The sequence below is a fragment of the Gallus gallus genome, chromosome 1 (genome assembly GCF_016699485.2).
Source record: "Gallus gallus isolate bGalGal1 chromosome 1, bGalGal1.mat.broiler.GRCg7b, whole genome shotgun sequence".
In the NCBI taxonomy this organism is placed as follows: Eukaryota; Metazoa; Chordata; class Aves; order Galliformes; family Phasianidae; genus Gallus; species Gallus gallus.
Genome location: NC_052532.1, coordinates 95463223 through 95484762, shown reverse-complemented (window position 1 = coordinate 95484762; position 21540 = coordinate 95463223). Strand labels below are relative to the sequence as shown.

Below are 21540 nucleotides of genomic sequence, written 5' to 3'. Positions count from 1 at the left end.
GCCCCATCTGGAGTACTGTGTCCCCCAGTACAAGAAAGACAGAGAGCTGTTGAAGAGGGTCCAGAGAAGGGCCACAAAGATGACCAGGGGGCTGGAGCACCTCCCCTACAAAGACAGGCTGAGGGAGCTGGGCTTGTTCAGCTGGGAGAAAAGAAGGCTGCAGGATGACCTATGCAGCCTTCCATTACCTAAAGGGAGCCTATAAACAGGAGGGGAGTCAACTAGCAGGACAGGGGAAATGGTTTTGAGTTGAAGGAGGGAAGACTTAGGTTGGATGTCAGGGGGAAGTTCTTTACTGTGAGAACGGTAAGGTGCTGGAACAGGCTGCCCAGAGAGGTTCTGGATGCCCCATCCCTGGAGGTGTTCAAGGCCAGGTTGCACGGGGCCCTGGGCAGCCTTGTCTGGTATTAAATGGGGAGGGTAGTGGCCCTGCCTGTGGCAGGGGAGTTGGAGAGTCATGATCCTTGAGGTTCCTTCCAACCCAGGCCATTCTGTGATTCTGTTATTCTGTGATTGAGGCACATAAGCCAGGACCTGAGGGCTTCTGGTACCACACTGCAGATGAATCTGTTTCCACATGTATCAATTTCAAAACTGAATTGAATGAATATTGTTTGTTTGCATGGATGAACTCTGCACAGAGAGGCACTTGTGTGCTACTGTAATGGAAGCCACAAAATAGATAAAAAGAGTTGCTCATTTAATTAAATCATACATCATAGGAGAATAAAGAAAAAGTGCAAATTGACATTTGAAAAATGAATAAAAATTAAATGGTAAATAAACATTTCTAAAAAAGTTGTAGCAATACAGTTTAAATGAATTTTACGTTAATAGATTTAATACCTTGTTTAAAAAAAATCATGAGTGCTGGAGTTATTCACTCACTACTCACTTGGTTTATTCAGACTAGAAATTTTGGGGATTAAAATACAAATTTTGTGTTCATTGTATGTCTTTTGGTGATTCATGTTTTTCCTAAAATATTATTGATCGGTTGTCTTCAATCATATGAAGATCCAGAAACAGGTGAATGATAACTGGCTATTTAATAATTGGATAGACAGTAGTATTATTCACATGGGTATAAAATAAAAGAGTCATAGCTTTTGTACCTTTCCTTTTAGGAAGTTTAAAATGCCTTTTGTTAGCTCTGTCTGATACCTTCCTGTTTGAAAATATATATCCCAGTTAGATAAACTGTCTGTTTCTGTGCAATTATATCCCTGCCCAGGTTAGTGAAGGCATTGGTGAACCCCTTTTAAGGAGCTGCCTTCAGCATCACACTTACTCATTTTTATAGACACAAACAATGCTTGAAAAACTAATTCAGACAAGAATATAGACTACCTTCTTATATCTATCTGAACCTCAATATAAGTCTCTATAAGCTTCCAGGCTGCATAATTAGTGCATTAGGGCTGAAAATCCGATGGAGGATATAATACAGCTCAAGTAATCCTGTATTTAGCTGAAATGGAACAGTGAAGGCTCTAAGCATCCAGAAATGTTGTTTCCATTAAGATTTAAAGCCAGTCAGCTGTTACATTCTTTAGTGTACTTTAAAAATTTAAAGTAACACAACTGTATATTTGGGCATTTTTTATCTCTAGTAAATTATTATGTAAATTCCACACTTTAACACATTTTTCATAAAAGTTCACTCCAGAAATTACCTCAGTTTACAACACCCTGGAAATGAAGAAATTGGTTATACCTTCTCTATGCAGTGGTTTCAAGAAATAAATTCTTTTGAAAATCCTAACGGGTTTACAAAGGATTTAGAGAACAGGAATACGGAAAAAGTTTATGCAGCTGTGACATTTTAAGATTGTAAGACAGTGCTTGTTATACAGAGACCTGATAAAATCTTTCTGGTTGGGATTTACTATCCAGCACTTTTACCTCAGATTTTAAAGAAATTTAAAATCAAAAAATGGGTATAATGAAAGTAAGACACCCATCCATCTTCTCTTTTCTTTACACGTTCTGTTGCAGACAAGATTAGAGCAGACTGATGAGGACAATGACAAAAATATTAACCTACCTTATTGTATTTCTTTATGTCAATTATTGGTAGATGATACACATAGCATAATGTGTATACTTTATCATTGGAAACAAAGCCAGTGTCTGGTGTTCTGGTTGAAATACAGACATTTTTTTGTTTTGTTTTTCATTGATTTTTATTTGGCTTCTGCCATTGCCACAGACTTACTGCATTTGAACTTGGGACAGTTACACTACCCTGTTCTCCTTTATCATCCACATCTCTAAAATAAGAACACAGATTTTCTACATAAGGGAAATGTTGTATACTTTTACTAATGACAGTTATACATTTTGACACTGTTGGACTCAAAATGATGTGGAACAATAGAGTATTTTTATTACTCTTTAACATAGTTTAACAATACTTACTACCATTGGGGCATAAATAAATGCTTTTCCTTTTTATGTTAAAATTTTTCATTTGTCCATCACCAGTTTAAAACTGCTTTGTCTGACTGCTTTCTTCAAACCTCAGATAAAGTAGGAGTAGAGGAAATTTTGTTAAGGGAGAGATTTTCTGAGCCTCAAATTATTTTATTTGATACACAAAGCCCATTTAACTATATGAAGCATTTCCTCTAGGAATTTCAGACCACTATTCTTGTGAGGAAACTCTACTTGTAAGAAACAAGTTTGTGAGTTACAGAAAGCTTTAATGATGTTTCAGGATCTATCAGTAACCAAGGGAATAGAGATTTGGTTAAAGGGAATACAGTATTGCCACAGAAAGTCTTCAATTATAAATAAATAAATAAGTAGATAGATAGATAAGAAGAAGGGTTTAACAATCACTATCAGGAAGAGTGATAGATCTGCCTTTAATCTCTTTAAATTACTCATCAGAATTTTTATTTTATTTTTAAAATCACCTCTATTTGGCTCTGTAGTTCTTTATATGCTTTGATTTTGTATATTTAAATACTCACCTTTCTACTCTCATCTCTTTCTTCAGATCTCTTAACGAAATTGACTTCTCCATATCACATACTTTATTTTTCCACTTCATTCTCAATATTTTTATTTTGTTTCCTCTTTATTGTAAATGGTTTTAAGAACAGATACTCCTGCAGTGTGAACATTGTAGGTTTTTTTTTCTTTTTTAATCAACCTGTAGGAAGAGGAAGCACAAGAACTTTTATCACAGTCGTTTTGATATTGACCATATATGATCATATTTCTGCCTGTTTATACATACATGAAGCTAATGGTTTTTAACATGTCCCATACTCTTATGTGGAATGCTGGTCCATTATTCACATCTGATAGCATACAGAAAGAATGTTTATTCCATCCAAAGATATTGGAGGAGAAATGGTCTTTTAAAGCATTTTTCTTAAGTCTATTTTATAGACTTGAGCTCACAGTTAAATGTAGAGTTCATAAACCTTAATAATACAGAATCTTGCAGCAGGTTATCCATTTCTTAATGTTATGCTACAGTTTGGAAATTGTGCCACCTGCCCACAAGATAATGCGTACCTGCAGTTTTGAAGCAGACTGCTTGCGGACCCGTGTCACCAAAGACGTGTTTCTCACTACAGGGTGGAGCTATGAAGAAGAAAAATACAGGAAAAAACATAAAAGATTTGCAAACAGGAAGTAGTTATGGAAAGATAGATGTTATTAAAGACATAGTAGTGGTATCTGATAAGTCTATGGTCTGAAGAGGTGCCAGCATGTGAATCTGATTAGATCTGTGCTTGAAACTGACCTTAGAGGCACAAAAAGAGGGATGCTCGGGGGAAATCAACAAATTTGTTTTCCAGCTTAGTGCATTCCGTTTCCTGCAATCTTATAAACTTCCTCTGTCATTCTGCAAGATAATGAGGACTCAAACTGCAACTACTTTAACATTAGTACGTCCATGATAAAAAACCTGGCCTGCAGGAATGGCAATCCAGGTGGGTGTTAATAATCCTGCCATTTTTTATTACTACATGTGCTGTCTGTGGCAGGAAAAGCAAGGAACCGCTTATGCTACATGCCCCTAAGGAGCCAACAGTCCTATGCTTAGCAGGAGTGATGCAGAAACCAGTAGGGAGCTAGTGCACACTGCCCACAGAGAAGGCAACTTAATTTCCTTTGGGGAGGCTGTAGCTTTATGAAATCATGCGACCACTGAGGTTGAAAAAGACATTCAAGATCACAAAGTCCAACCACTAAACTGACCAAATCCCTCACTAAACCACACCACTTACTGCCATGTCCAAACCTCCCTTAAATTCCTCCAGGGATTCAGACTCTGTCTTTTCCCTGGACAGCCCCTTCCAATGCTTTATAATCCACTCCATGAAGAAATTATTCCTAATTTCCAATCTAATCATCCCCTTATACAGCTTGAGAAGGTTTCCTCATCTCCTATCACTTTCTCACCTGAGAAAAGAGACCAACACTCTCCTCACTGCAACTTCCATTCAGTTCCATTCAAACTGCTATAGAGTGTGATGAGGTCTCCCCTCAGACCCTTTTTTTCCATACTAACCAGTCCACGTGTCCTGAGCCACTCCTCATAAATCTTGTTTACTAGTCACTTCACCAGCTTCATTGGTCTTTTTTTGCACATGCTTGAGCAACTCAGTATCCTTGTGCATTGAGACTTTCTTCTTATTTTGGCTGTTTTGCTCAAGAACAACAGTTCTGAATAGCCTGAACCAGAAAAACTGATTTCTTCTGTGATATCAGTGTTTCAGACCAGAGAGGACAGATCTTGGATCAGAGGGAGGATGGAATCCGGAAGCCAGCAATGGAGTGATAATCACCTGAAAGACAGAGGGCAGTGGCTTTCCTCCCTACAATGAGTGCTGTGAGGAAGCCCTGCATGCTGCTGGGCAGCAGGTCTGGTTACTGCACACAAACTGGTAGGGAAAAAGTGTGTAAAAAATAGAGTAAACAACCAGTATTTATTTGTGTAATTAAAGGAGGCTAAAATGCAATAGAAATATCTAATCTCCACAAGAAATCCCTTAACCAATTTCCAAAATGATTAAACTCTCACTGTTGCAAAATGAAACAATCTAATCAACCTTCTGTGTTCTAATTATGTCTACCTGATCTTGAAATATTTCTGAGCTTGTTTATATCCCCAGGCCCTTTTATCTTGACGTATTGTAAAATCATTTCTAAAATGAATGGAGTAGCGCGTTTTTCTTTCTGTGGCAGGTACCACATGGTGAGCGCAGGGAAGTTCAGAGCCTGCTGCTATGAGATGATTGAAAATCTCAGGCAAGGAGGGAGCAGTGGAGAGAGAAAGGGAAGAGCTCAAGGGGAAGAAATGTGTTTAGCACTGGTACAGAAGAATAAAAGCACTGTATACAAATGAGGGTATAGCAGACCATTAGGATGAGTAGGAGCTGTGCAGTGCAGAATGAGAAAAGAGAGCAGGAAGATGAAGGCAGTGCAGTCAGAAGCACCTGTAAATAGAATAGATGTGATAGAGAGTTCATAGCTCTTTTCAAATTACTCTCAATTAAGTTTCAAAAAGTCTCATTTCTAACTCTTCCTCACACTCTACTATTTTATTCCTTTGAGCACTTCCCCAAACCAGATTTTTGCTCTCATAACTGTAAGAGTTCAAGAAGTAAATGACAGTTGTTAGAGGGAGAGATGAATGAGAGGTGATATATGAAAACAGTAAAATTGTTAATACTGTAAAACATAAATTACATTACCTCTAAAAGGCAGTAAAGGACAGCAACTCTGGAGAGTGGGAAGAGAAAAAACACGTCTTATTTCACCATGTAGCAAAGTGAATTACAAAGTTTTGATCTCGATACAGGCTTCCAGAGGCCACTGCAACATACAAAATTGACAGAGTTGCTACGGCAGTAGTAAAAGAGAGCACTCCTTAAATTAGAAAGACTGGAGATGGGAGCCCTAATAGTTTAACCAGTAGATTAACCACACAAATGGTGAGAGGGAAAAATAAATGCAAACTTTCAAGGTGTTGTTGTGTTTCTTTTCATTATAAATTCTTATCAAAATCAAACGTCTTAAAAAACATTTCCCCACACACATACACGTTTTAATTCCGAGGTGATTATTTAAATTAAGGATGGTTTCTTCCTGGAGTTCTGAAAATCAAGTAGATGGGCAGAGTCCCAATTAGAAAAGCTCCCAGCAGAACACTACACACCAATGTGCACAATTTCTCTACTAATAGGGACTTACCTCAGGTAAGAAAACAGTTTGTTACTTTTAATCAACATGACAACAGCAAGACCATTTGGACAGGGTAAAAGGCATTGAAGATACTTTTCCACTAATGAATAAGAAATATTCTGCCCTTCTTGTGAAGGCGAGCATTCCTATGTTTTCAAAACAGCCGTAAACACTTTCGAGGTTCTCTGTGAAACACCTCTGGTTTTTTGTTTCTCTGGGTACTCAGATACTGCAGTAGATTTTTTTCTTTAACATTTGTGGAATAAAATCCACTGCATTAAATGTTTCTAGCTTTAGAGTCTCAAGATTTAATGTCTTTATTATCAGTAGTCATTGTTAATGATAGCAGGACGTTATTATTAAGATCACTACCTAGGAGAGTGGTCTGCCCTCAAGGAGAAGATGCAGAGTTCTGAAATTTTGGCAGGCTTCCTCTGAACCACATCTAGTGGCCTCCCAGTGCAAACAGGTATTCAAAGAAGCAGCACCAGCTGGAAAACTGAAAAGACAACAATTATAATTTTGATAGTGACCACTGTATCAGGGCTAAAGAAAGAAAAAAAAAAAAAAAAGAAAAGAAAATCAACACCAGTTCTCCCTCTCTCTGAGCTGTCACAGGAAAGCTTCATGCAAGAAGCTTCAGAAGTAGAACAGAAGAAAGACCTAGTTCAGACCTTCACATTTACTTTGCCCAGTCAGAGCCATGTAGTAAGACTAAAACAACTTTCTGCATAAATTAATTAGCTGCATTATGAACATACTGAGTTTGGAACGCACTGTATGACACATAAGTTCCACAGGAGATTTTCCTAAGGACTGAAGTACTCAGGGTGCCTGATCAAAGGGGAAGGGTAGGAAGGGAACCAGAGAATATGCCCATATGGGGGAACGTGAGCAGGAGTGGGACAAAGGTGTTCTCATGAGCAGTTGAAAGAGAGAAATAAAATGTATACAACACCAAAAATGGAACAACAACAACAAAAAAAAATTGGGTTAAAAAACCAAACTGCAGTTCTGGAACAAGGTTAGCAATTTCCAAAAGTACTTACATGACCTACATATCTTTCGTTAAATCTACTGCTGTCCATAATACAGTGCAGAGATCAGAATACCTTTGTAATATAAGAGGTCTGATCACAGGTAAAATCCTAATTGTCACTACACAGAGCTCAACATCTGGCCTTTTTTTTTTTTTTTTTTTTTCTACACATCTTCTCTGACTGCAATGTATATATTACTTGAAGTGCCTAAATCTCATTCATTTCTGTCCTCCATCTTAAGAAGCTTTCTGAGCTTATAAGGCTTTGCAGTTTCTGGAAACAGATAGACAGAAGAAACAGGCTGATTACAAACTACAAATTATACAAAAAGTTGGTGTGGTAGCTGATGATTTATATGTTGCCTCATCTTTTATAGGTCATCTTATAAGTTAACATTTAAATTATTTGAGAAATTCTGACTCTTAAATTGACTGTTTCAATAACATCATTGCTGCTGACTCCCTTGAGTGTTTCTGCTCTTACTCTCCTGATTTTAATTATTAATTCAGCACTGCATGTTGCATTTCTCTGAAGCAACAGAAAAGTTAATATTCATAACTGATATTCTGGGTTATTTTTAAAGGTAGGTGAGGAACAGTGGAGGGGAAGGTGGAAAGAGGGGGGAGAGGAAATCAATTTTTAATTACTGGTTAATATCAGTATCTAGGTTATGGAGCTGATTGCAGCTCTGCTTCTTTCCAGCTCCTTATGTGCACACAAGAAGTGCAGTTCCAACAGAGGCTTAACACAGCTCTCTGCCATTTACACATCACCTCTGCACCAGCTGCTCCTACGGATGTGTGACCAGCAGCTTTTGTAAGACCAGTCTGCTGAAGTGATAAATGAAGCAAAACATCAGAGAATGATTTCATAAAGGAAGCCCATACATACATACGTGCAATCTCATCTTACGTTTCATCATGACATAAACAAGGCTGACTGACTTCTTTCTTAATTTGGAAGAACTAAATCCAGCTTCCACTTCCAGAAAGCCACAGAGCTCCTTGGAGACCCAGTCTCCTCTCTGATTTATTCTTTAGTGTCTCTCAAAATGATTTTTTATCCTGAGCCAAATCTAGACTTAACAGCAACAAAGCACAGTTTCTTCCTAATGTCTATTTGTCTGATTGTCCAGAAAGTGCTAAGGTTGGTGGGTTGTTGTTATAAAAATATAAAATATTTTTAAAAATTGTGTGAGAAGATCTGTTTTTACTATCTCTCACGACTGTTACAAAATTCCTTTCTGCCAAATGAACTTCATGAACACTCTTTCCTGCTACTCCAGTTTATTTTACTGTATTTTAAAGAAGTTTCCTTGCTTGCAGTACTATCTGTTAAGATACAGGCAGCCCCTAGGAACACAAATCATTACTGTACACTCAGTCTTCTTGTTTAGATAGATTAATCACCAATATTCACAACAGGACATTTACCTATGGCTTTAGACTCATTTATTTTTCTTTACTGCAAAAATGATGCTAGTATTTGCCATACATGTGCATTCAAAAAGTCTTTTTTTCTATGTTCTACATCAAAAAGATGAAGCGAACAAAAGCTGAAAGTCCTGGCATATATATAGAAGATAACAATTCTGAACTATAAACTCCAAGTTCATTTTAAATTGCTTTTTCAGAGCAGAAAAATGATGAAACTAACCTCAGTGTATGCCTTGCCACCAGTCAAAACATACACATGCCCATACCTTCACGCAGAAAGGTGAGTTTTGACTAGGATCACGTACAGCTGAGACAAAAGACAGAGTGATGCTGCTGTGGCGCTTCTCTGAGGACCCTGAACTGTTGTTTTTGCTCTATCAGAGACCTCTAGGTGGCATACTTTAGTAAACTTTAATGGTCACAGACATTTTGGCCTCAGTAAACTGTTTACAGTGTTCTCACCAATGTTTTTGAATTAATCTGCTGTAATGACTGTCAGTTTAATGAGTTATTAAAAGATATTCATGCTTTTGTAGTGCAAAGTGTAGAGAAAATAGAATAAATAACATTTCATTTATTATGAAAGCTCCTAGAATAAAATATATTTCTCTGTCTGAACTGCACTGAAGACTCAAGGGGGAATAAAAGCAACAGTATTTTCTGACAATAAAATACTTTTCCAGAACAGGACATGGGATTGCAGAAGATCTTGCAATCAATTTTCCCCTCGAAATAATTAAAATTTTTCAGAACTTTAATAAATTTGAATGGCTTATCTAGTAGAGATTTGAATGGTTTTACAAGCATAACAACTAATAATGGAAATAGAAACTTACTTCTAGGATCCCTGAACATTATTCCACTAGAATATGGCATTAATTTCTAGTAGATTCCCAAATATAGGTATAATTAAATCAGAAGATACAGATTTCTGTATAATACAAGCTGTCTGTTACTGCTATGTGGAGTCCGTTAATTTGCATTTAGATATAACCTACCTTTCAATGCTATGCATTTTACAGAATTGGATCCTGGCAGTAAGGCTGTCTGTCTTGACAAAGACAAGTCAATATGATGCTGACTGTCATGGTCATCAGATGAGCAACAGTCTCCCACTCCAAGTTCATGCTAATTCAGCATGAGAACTGGGCACAATGTGATTACTGCATGGTTCTTCTCCCTTTCATCCTACATTATGGCTGAAGCTTTCTGAGTCAAAGAAAACCAATGCCAGCACAAGAACTCTAGGGTACATGACTTGGTGCATGGAGTCAGCTTATGCCAATCCAGATATCTTACTGAATGCTCTGGGCTGGTTCCTGTATGCCTGCATTTCTTTCAGGCCCTCACTGGTGCAGGTGGACTGAGGAGGCTGCACATGATCTCCTCCTGACTGTTTCCAGACCATAAGCACAAAACTTGCCTTTTCTGCAGGTCTGCAACTCTATATGTTTTTTTTAGGAATATAGTTGTGAGATTGGTAGATTTGAAAACCATCCCCAAAAGACTGAATCATTGGTTAATTATTTTTGACCCAGTATATACATAGGTGTTACACTTTTTTAACTGCCTCAAATTAAGCCATGTATGTTCTCTCTATATATACTCTAGTGGGTGGATGATACTGCATACTTTATTCAGAATATCATTGGAAAAGGGAGAAGAACAAATGCTATTCAAAACAAGAACAAGCCAAAAGTACCCTGGGGTTATTGTAAACTCCAGCAGATTTTTTGCAGGTGTTCTAGTCTTCAACAGCACAGTGAGACTTTTTCATTCATGTTTTGCCTGCTTCCTGGAAAACTGTGCTGATGTGAATATCCAAGCTAAAGAAAACAAAGCCCAATGTAAATTTCAAAAAAAGAACTGGCTTTATATCCCACAGATTATTATATAGCTGTGTTCACAAGCTGTGCCCAGGCATCTCAGGCATGTTGAACTATTCAAGCATAAACAGAGCCAAGATTATTTATAGTTCTTTTGTGTCATACTAGATGAGGCTGTTTTTCAGTCCGATAAATAATAGGGCCCAAGGTGACACATACTATAGTACTGGTAGAGGGGAAGAGGGGGGAATTGTGAAATTGAAGGGCTTGAAAGTCTACAAACTATCACAAGAGCAACCAATGTCATGAGAAAGTCATTCTTCTCTCACAACACGTGGTTTTGGGTTCCTTTTAATCATTTTGTCTAGCTGTGTACTCTGTTTTATGATGGTTTAATTGTAGCTGTACTTCAAATGTGGAACGCTGATGGGGGACAGCAGGGGAGCATTAGGCATAAAATTTAACTGCAAAGCTCAATGCAATCCTAATTATGGTGCTGCTATGACACCTCCATAATTACTCTTTCTTATCCACTGGCTCTACTAAAATAATTCACAAGACAAAAAGCAAGCTGAGAATGCCAGCATTGTCACTGCAATCCAAATCTAGACAGGACTAAAGTATGGTGATGGCTGGCTTTTTGACATGCACATCCCTCCATAGAATTTACAAAAGACTTATTTTAGGCAGTCAGTTTCCATATAATCCAAAAGATATCTAAACCAGCTGGAAGGAAATGTGGATGAGAAGTGCCTAAAATCTCATCTTTCTCAGGCTACTCTATGCAATTTGAGTTAGTAGTTTTTCTGAAATCAGGATCTACAGTCCTGCAGGATGCAGGAACTTTATAAGCACGTGGAGGCTGCTTACACTTTTACTCTTAAAAACAGCGAGAAATAGGAGTGGAACTTGTACCATTATTTTTCTTTCTTATAGCAACCTAGAAGCAGTGCACTTTGTTCATGGACAAAATGAATAAGTATCACCATTCCTTACTCCCTCTCTAGATCAGGAGCACAGTGACAGGGCTGGCATTCTCAGCTTGCTGCTTGTCTTGTGAAACACTCAGTGGAGACAGCACATGGGGATGATTAATGACAAATGTGTCATAGCGGCACAGTAATTAGAGTTGCCCTGGGCTTTGAACTTGATTTGGGAAGCATAAATCAATCTTCAGTCCTCCCTTTGCCTTATTGAGGGACTATGGAGGCAAATTCCTCTTGCAGACTCTTCTTTTGGACCCATTAATTCACCATTTTTAAAGACTATCCAATCTAGCCCCTCACTTTTCAGTTCAAATGCTTTCATGAGAAAGGATGAATGAGAGTCTGTATTCTTGGGCAGAGAATCAATTCAAGCTCTGACCTTTGCATTATAATGCAATGGGTACCAGGCCTGGAGAACCTTCTTAGTACTTCTTCGCCCTCTTCCTCTGGCCCCAGTTATACGAAGGAATCTAATCAAGCCTAGATAACTAAATACTCTTACCAAGAAAGCAGTAAATTTGACCATGCTCAATGACAAAACCTGCAGCTATCTTGAATAGTCTGCTATGAAAATGCAGGTACACATTCACAGGCCTTTCAGAACTAAGACTGTCATTTTGTGCTCATCACTCCTGTATTTGGGCTCCGTTTTGGCTGTGTTTGTGTCTTACAGTTTATATCTCACAGTGTAACCAGAGCTGGATTGTGACTCCAAATAACCTGTAGCACACTGACAGTATGGTAGTATCAATCACATTATCATGGTAAGATTAAACAACTTTTGCTTTTTAGGTCTACTTAAGAGGTTGAGGAGAACTGCCAAAATTATCATTGCTGTACTTCAGTCTTTCGGTCCTTCTAATTTGAGAGCAGTTTAGGTAGGATACAAAACCATTCAGTGAATTGTGAAGGAAGGGATCCTTCCATTTGGGAAGGATATCAACAGTAATACAGTTTTCCTCCAGTACTGATAATTCCAAGTCATCCCAAAATCACAGAACTTGGTTTGAAATAATGAGCTTTGAAAATATCCTGAATATGATGCAAATGTTTTAATGCTTTTCCTCTTTAAGGGCAAAGAATACAGATTTAAGAACACTACAAAACAAAACAAACAAACAAAAAAACAACCCACCCTACATAAAGATTCTTAAGCACTAACATGCAACTATGAGACACCACATGCTGCAGGAATTTCAAATAATTGAGTCTGCAACATTGTCCCTGCTCAGCTAATGCATTTCCAGACTGCGGGGTTGGGTGATAGATACTGACAGCAAAGGTTAGATCAACTTCCCAATCTGCTTAGGAGGGTGCTTAAAGGATTACTGCTGAGGGACTTAATACTATTGAAAGTACTTGATTCTCTTCACTACTTCTAGCTTATTATGAGAAACTTCTTTCCTCTGCCTACACAACAGCAAAATATCTTATCAAAGCTAAAATCAGGTACAGCTATTTCACTTCCAGGTACCTTCATGGCTCATTTCTGACAACTGAGACCCATTTCCGTTCTTCAAATCTGTGAATCAATCTGAATGCATAGTGTGCAACTGCCAATCAACATGTTGGAACCTGAGGCCAACTAACGCATTAGAAAAGGAGTTCTTGACTCTAAATGTGGTTATATTGAAACAAATGCACATGTATTTATAAAGTAAACAAAATATTTCAGGAAAAAAAAATTGCTTAAAAACATATAGACCTATACATTTGCTATATATACATGTACATGGATACATGAGCATGTATATATGTATTTACACATAAATATACATACACGCATGTATATACAAACCCTTAGCGTTGACTGAAGTTGCTTTGTAGCGAGGTATTGGGCTTATGTAGGTGGGGAGTTGCAGGGGTGATCTCTGTGAGCAGTGACTAGCACTGCCGCGTGTCAGAGAAGTATAGAATCATAGAATCACAAAGGTTAGAAAAGGCCTACAGGATCACCCAGTTCAACCATCCATCCATCACCAATAGTCATCATTAAACCACGCCCCTCAACACAACGTCCAAACATTCCTTGAACACCTCCAGGGTCGGTGGCTCCACCACCTCTCTGGGCAGCCCATTCCAGTGCCTGACCACCCTTTCAGAGAAGTAATATTTCCTAATGCCCAGCCTGAACCTTCCCTGGTGCAGCTTGAAGCCATTTCCTCTAGTCCTATCACTAGTCACACAAGAGAAGAGGCCGACCTCCAGCTCACTATAACCTCCCTTCAGGTCGTTATAGAGAGTACAGCTTCAGCTGCTCCAAGAGGGACTTGCTGCTGACAGAGCTGAGCCATGAACAATGCTGGGTATGCTCATGGCACACCCAGAAAGGCAATTGATGTAATCTACCCAGACTTCCGCAAAGCCTTTGACAAGGTCCTCCACCACATCCTTAACTCTAAATTGGAGAGAGATGGATTTGAATGGTGGAGTATTCCGTAGACATGGAATTGGTTGGAAGTTTGCAGCCAGAGGGTTGTGATCAATAGCTCTATGTCCAAGTGGAGGCTGGTGACAGACCCCCAGGGGTCTGTCTTGAGACTGGCATTCTTTAATTTCTTTATCAGTGACATAGATGATGGCATCAAGTTCATCCCTAGCAAGTTTGCCAATGACACCAAGTTGAGTGGTGCAGTTGATTCAATAGAAGGGAAGGGATGCCATCCAGAGGGACCTCAACAGACTCAAAAGGTGGGCCCATCTGAATCTAATGAGGTTCAGCAAAGTAAAGTGCAAGATTCTACACTTAGGTCAAGGTAATCCCAGGTATATACACAGGCTGGGAGAAAAACTCCTTAAAAGTAGCCCTGCTGAGAAGGATTTAGGAGTCCTGGCAGATGAAAAACTTAACACGAGCAAGCAGAGTGCACAGCTGCCCTCTGGAAGGTCAATGGTATCCTGGGCTGCATCAGAAGAAGGGTGGACCAGCAGGCTGAGGGAGGTGCTTGCCCCTCTCTACTCTATCCTTGTGAGGCTCAAAGTAGGGTGGGGCCCTGGGCAACCTGATCTAGTAGTAGACCCTTGACAACCCTGCTTATGGCAGGGCTGTTGGAACTTGGTGATCCTTGAGGTCCCTTCTAATCCAAGACACTGTATGATGACTCTATTAAGGAGCAGAGTTAAGAAAGTGAAAAACTGCTGTGCAACAGCAGCTGAGAGAGAGGACTGAGAAATGTGAGAGAAACAGCCCTCCAAATACCAAGGTCACGCCCTCCTTCTGCACTGAGCTGCTCCAGGTGCAGAGAAGCTCCCTGCAGCACAGAAGAAGTCCATGGAGGAGTAGGCAGTCCCCAGAGTAGATCTTCATGCGCTGTCATGGAAGAGCCCATGGTGCAGCAGTAGCTGAGGCCTGAAGGAGCTGCCGGAGCCGCAACCTGAAGAGAGAAACCCAAGGTAGGGCAGGAGGTCCTTACTTCAATCCATGAGCACTTTTTCATTGTGTTTTCTCCTTCCTGTTCTTTTAGGAACGCAAGTGAGGGAGTAGTGTGGCAGAACTGAGCTAGCTGCTCAGTTCCAGAAGTGTTTTCCGAACATGAGCTAAAATGCAAAGTTTTTTTTTTTTTAAATGCATATTGACAAAGTGAGGCACAGGCAGCTTCAGTGCTTCTTTCCCTGAAGTCAGACTGAGAGTCATCTGATTGTTTACAGACATCTATAACTTTGTTAACTAGACTTTTATTATAGTCAGCACTGCAACTTAGGTTTATCCAGAATATGATAGATCTCAGTTGAAGGGAGAGGTCTAGATTAAAAATCTGGTAAGAAAAATATTCTTTTAGCCCACTCGAAGATTCATTTCATATTATGAAAAAATAGAAGCAAGTTTGCATTAAGTAACAAGAAAACAAGCAAAAAAATCAAACGTGTTCAAAACTTTAAAACTGTGAAATTCAAATCTCATTTGCTTTTTCTTAAGATCTAAAAATTGAGTACTAAGTCATCCATTAAGTGACATCTTGACAGCTCTCCGGATTTAAAACATATGAAGAAATCCAAAAGTTGACTAAGTTTTATTTACTCTCAGAAATGTCACTTCTGATCTGAAGCCAACCATGGAATACATTAAAGAGAAAGAGATCTGGCTGAGGAAGCTGTGGACAATTGAGGTGAAAATAGTTAATGGAACACAGACTTGAATATGTTTATTCTGCATCAGCACATAATAAAATAAAACTTACAATAAAGAAAGTTTTCTAAAAGTATAAAATAGAAATCCTAAAGAAAGATATTGTTCATCATTTCTTTCTTTTTTTTTTTTTTCCTCTCCTCTCTGAGAGTATGTAAAATACCCACTTAGTGACTCTTATCTCTTGCAAGTATAACAGGGCAAGACTGGATGACTAAACATAACTGTAGCAAAGAGGATCATGAGGAAGAGGTTACAGATTCATGCAGATACCTTCAGGAAAAGATGCAGAAATACAACATAGAATCAGAAGAATTATATTTTTCCTGCAAAATAAGTTATAGGACATCCATGGTTTGTTAAGGGTGTTTTATTTCATTAATAGTTTATCCAATAAAAAGTAAAGTGTACAGAAGAAAACCCTTAAAGCTCAGAAGTTTTTGTAACATAGAACAGAAGTTCACATCTAAGTCTCCATATGTCATTTATTTAGTGGAGAAAGGCTTCATGTCTAATGTAAAAATATTTATATATACATAGGGGGGAAGTAACAATTATTTTGGTGACCTCTGCTATTCATCTAAAATGAAAAATTGGATGCACAGTAAACATATAATTTTTGTCTCTTCTATAGGAACAAATTATCCTGCTTGCCCTTTAACGATACATAGTGACTCTTTCACCATCAGCTTATGCAAACAGCTGAGGGAATTCTACTAATTAACTACAAGTTATGAACTGCACAATTCAGCTGTCAGCTTGCTTCTTCTTCAAAACAAACAAACAAACAAAAAATCCATCAGAACATTCAAATCCTCCTGTTGGCCTTATCTTGTATTTCTTAAGGAAAACTGAGATATTTAAGATCCAGAATAAATATTGAAAGTACTAGCTTCTAAAAACTAATGGTTGATGCAGGCCCCATGATGCTGAAAGTAAATGCCAAAATACTCCAGCAAACTAGGCCATTAGATTTCCTATCCTCTACACTGCCAATAATGCAAATGCAATGATTTCATTTATATAAATAACTGCTGCTGTTCACAGATAATGGAAGCTTAAGCTACTCAGTGTGGAGTAGGCCACTTGAAGAAGTGAAATAAAAATAAATCACACTGTGGAAGTGCAGAAGAGCTGTGCAATCACATGGTTACCTTTACAAAGAGAGGAACTGCAATTTCTGGCTACTGGAGCAAGCACAAAGATGAACAGATAACTACATGGATAAACAAATGTTCTTATATAATTAGGACACAGGCAACTAGCCCACAGAATAGATCTGCACAACCTTGAATGTAACAGGTTTTCTTTTTTTGTTATTTTTTTTACTTTACTTTCAATGGCTGCATGTACTAGATAAACTCATGCTACTCACAGGCAGTGACTAGAACAAACGAGCTGGTTCAAAAGGGCCATTGTGAGGCTCTCAGTTATTTATACAGGAGTACCATTTTTCCTTTGTATGCTGAATTCCATCTCTAATCCAAAGCAATTGCTCTGAGGTGCCAGACTTACATGCAGCATGACAGCCAGCAACAGCAAATAACAGCAGTGCCTGCTTCCTCCAGATACTAAATGCTTCTGGACAGAAAGCTCACAATGTATTCTGCCTGTGGTCCAGGACTCTGTTCCTCAAAGAACCACAGTGATTCTGTAAGAAAAAGGGCAGTAAGGAGACAAAAGAAATGCAGATGGATTCAATACAGAAAAAAGTAGGAAGTTTATGTCTACAGTTTTAGATGGTTCTGAATGCTGAATTTTTGCCCTGCCATCACATCAAAGATGTAACAGATGATCACCAAGCAGTCCATGAACCACGACAGTTTGCAGTGCAGAGTAAACGGCATCAGACAGTGATTTGCAGTGAGGTTATTCACACTCTGCTGCTGATGGTGGTTACATCCTCAGCCATCTCACACTACTCATCCTCTAGTAAAAATCCAGGGGACAGCATGAATGGAAGCATGTACTGGTAATATTTTTAGAATCTTCTGTTTGTCAGGGGGTCATAGGATACATCACACTCTGAAAGTGGTCAAAATACTAAGAAAATAGTGAATGAATTGCACATTTGTTTCTATGACTGCACGCCTGTAGCATCACTTGTGCTTACTTGAGGTTAGAAGTATTAAAGATTGGAAACCATATAAAAGTGTTCAAAACTTTGTGGGGAAAAATGGCTGTGCTGGTACCCATCTTTCACCAATAGGTACCTCAGCCTCTGAGTGACCAGCACAAGGTGGACATCTTCTCAAAAATTCTCACACAGACCTCTGCTGTTGGCTCTCATCTGCCTGTGGGAGGAATAGCTTATTGTAGTACCGTGAACAAAACACTATCTAGGAGCTCGCAGAGCAAACCCAGATTTAGGATTATCAGTACTCTCATAACATAAGGCATAGAAGGACAAAAGTGAGCCCTGAAATTATCAATGAACTGTTCAATACTGCCAGTGAACTACTATCTCAAAGACAGACATTACCACATAAGTATAATGAAGTGTTCTTGACCTCCTGGAAATTGATCATTTTCTCCCAGTATCAAATATACAAAGACACCTTAGGTTAATCAGACCTCAGAGACTTCTTTCACACAAATATAATTAAGAAAGGACTGTCTATCTCCAGGCAGAGGTGGAGATGAGCACAAGGACGTGTTGCAGCATCTCCTTATCGGAGGAATCAGGGGCACTGGGGCAGCTGTCTGTGCAGCCCAACCTGGGTGTCTCTCTAAGGGTTGGAAAATGCTTTCCTTGCTAATGCACGACACTGGAGCCTGAGTCAAACTGGTTGAAAATTAGCACAGCAGCACCAGGTATGCTGCAGTTATCTCAGCAAAGATACTCTTTCCAAATCTTGAACATTTTTGAACTAGCAGAGGTCCTGACTAGCCATGCCATCATGCCAGTTAAAGCAATAAGAAACAGTTGGGCTCACATGTGCTTAACGTGGAAGGGAGAGAGAGATACCAGAAGTCAGCATCAGTGATCAAAGCACAGCTTACTTGTTCAGTAAAAGTTCTTGGATTTTGGTCATTTATTTGAAGCACTGCCATTAGCTGTGACCTAGGAAAAGTCACTTCTTTGCTTCATGCCTTTGCCTTCCCACCTGTGAAACATCTTGAGAGCTGCTGCTTATCTCCAATTGCTATCTAAAGCCTACATATCATTACTGTATCCTTCAGTCTTTTGTAATTAAATAGGAATGTAAATTTGGTTTAAGACTTTGTGTTTTAAGTCCCGCACGTATTTCAATAGAAGCATAGCATTTATTTTTAAAGAAAAACTTGAGTTCTTTTCTGTTAATCATACAAGATGTAACTGCTCTCCATTAATGTCTCTGTGATGTTTACTTTCCACCATTTTCTTTTCAATTATTGCAAGACTTCCACACAATAAACTGAGGCAACGTGTTGATGGGACAAGCCCTTTAAATGATGAGACATAAGAATTATTAATTATAACTTAAAAGTCCCCAGCAGAACTTATTTGCTATAAATACCATTTGACTTCAAAAGCTGAACAAAAGCCAGTATTATGCAACAGTCAATTAATTACACACATATACACAGATACTGTTGTTAATGAATTTGCCTATGAATAGAGCAACTGTCAGATTGAAATACTGACTCAAGTGTCAGCATCCATATATTTTTCCAGGGATTAATATATTAGCTCATACAAGCCACCTAATTACATCACAAATTATTATTTTCTCTGATATAGCATTGTGTACTTTATATGTGGAGTTCACATTCTCACAGTTTTACAAACTGTGTTTAGCAATGTGGCAAAACTTTAAATCCTCCATAAAGGCAAATATCTTTTCTCTGTTTTCTGAAGAACATGACAAATTTTATTGTTAGCTTGAACAGGACTGTAAAATAGCGTGCCTGTCACAAGTAAATCAACAGAGTGCCCTTCTTAAAACATGCTATGAAAATGCTCAGCAAACCTCTGTCTTAATTTCAAGTGCTTTTGGGAACAAGTAATTCATTTTCCAAAGAAGTGATTCCACAGGTAAAGAAGTTTTTTTTGCCAGTTTTGTGAAAGAGATTTTAATTACTTTCCTTTAATCAATTCTTGTACATACACATTGCAAGGCAATTTATGAGGTTTATGGAGTCTGCAGCACAGCACACAAAATAAATCATCCCTTTTGCAAGGTACTTACCCTACCTACTACTGACTTGGAGCAATGATTTCTTGTATTGCTCTTATTTATTTAAAAGAAAGGTGAAAAGCACAGAGATATGGTCTTCTGGTACCAATGACAGCAGCATGGGCCAGGGTTTAGGGCATGAGGTCAGAAGAGGATAACTGGGTTTTCTTCCCAGCTGCACCAGGTAAGTGGTAGGAGACAGACCAGTCTCATCACTTGCCATTCAGAGTTTGCAATGATGTGTAAACAAGTCCTTTCCTGTTTCCATTGTTTTTTATTTTTTTAAGAACAGGGAAAACAAAATCAGCCAGTTAGGAACAAAATGCTAGGTGACTGCTTTGCAGAGGGCCAAACACTGCCCTGTGCTATGACAATATTAAGAATGTCTTTTCTAATTTGCTACTATCTGCACATCAGAATGAGTAAAATCCAGCAGTTTCCAACCATGGTTGTAACTTTTTGCAGAGAGAATGAGAAGGAAAGACAAGTGACTAAATCTGTGTGAAAAAATGCACATGTTTGAGTTACAGTAGTGCCTATATCTCCCTGGAAATACCAGTAGAAAACTCCCTCTGTTACAATGTGTTACTCAGATGAATAGGACTGGGAAAAAAAGAAGTTCTAGGACTATTTAGCTTACCACTGGCTCTTTGTTTTTAAACCAGACATGAAGGCCATTTTGTGGACAATGAGAGCACAGAATACACTAACAGTAAAGCTGTTATCATGCTGAAGAACTGGCTGCTCTTGGGGGCTCCTGAAGTTTCATGTCCTGGAAGGATTACACAGCAGTAAGGAAGTTCTTTTTACCATGTTGTTACCTCATTTAACGTGTACTAGAATGAATACTACTAGGAACATTTACTAACTGTAAAACAAGCTGATGATGTCTAGCACTGTGAGCAAAGCAACGGAAGATATTGACCGTATGTCCTTGGCAGAGGTATGTCCTCCTGATACTTTGCTCATGACCCTGTGAAATTCCTATGCAAGTGAAGATTAGAATAGGCATAAATATAACAAGTAAGAGGAAAAACAAACAAAGCCGGTACAAGAACGTGGTATGAACTGTACAGCTATGCACATCTCCCAAAGAATTGTATATTAAGAATGGTGTTAACTCTTTCTGAAAACTTCAAGGCATTCCCATTGAAAAATAAATAAATAAATAAATCCAGAAACAGAGAGACTCCTGATGACATTTCTTCAGAGTTCATCTCCCTAGCGCTAATTAGTGGGGGATATTTGCATTGAAACCATCCTTTTTCTTCTGCATTCATTTGATCAGCTGCTTATCCCTCACCTGGAGCCATAATCTCTTGTCTGTTGCTTCATAATCTTCTGCACTGCTAAAAGGATTAGGTATCCAGGTGAAGCATAAACAGCAGGAACAGATGATCACATAAGAAACAAAAACTATTCTGACTTTTCAGATGCCAATTTCCCCAGTGGTAATTAAAAATGAAGTAAAGAGGAACCCTAACCACCACCACCTCTCAGGAAGTTAAACAGCAATGCTGTAAACTTACAGAAGAAAACAAAGCAAGAAAAACAAACAAAACCTCCTTAGGATACAACATTTTAACTAACTCTCACCAGAATTAAAGCTGTATGAAACTACAAAATTAGTAGTAGAGAAGGAGAACGTATAAGATTATTAAAAAGAGATGATTCTAATGTTTTATCAAAACTGCTGCAAACCTTTACAGTACAAATATTCTCTATCCTTAACATAGATTTTTTTTTCATCTTAGCT

At 38.5% G+C, this 21540-nt stretch overlaps 1 long non-coding RNA gene across 1 annotated transcript; it reads right to left on the bottom strand.

Moving 5' to 3' along the window:
• Positions 1 to 395: 395 nt before the first annotated feature.
• On the bottom strand, positions 396 to 9115 carry LOC101748186. The gene is made up of 6 exons (XR_001470205.4): positions 8953 to 9115; positions 6583 to 6709; positions 5721 to 5841; positions 4535 to 4811; positions 3532 to 3600; positions 396 to 3160 (listed from the first exon to the last, which is right to left on the bottom strand). It is a non-coding gene; the product is annotated as an uncharacterized LOC101748186 (long non-coding RNA).
• Positions 9116 to 21540: the final 12425 nt, after the last annotated feature.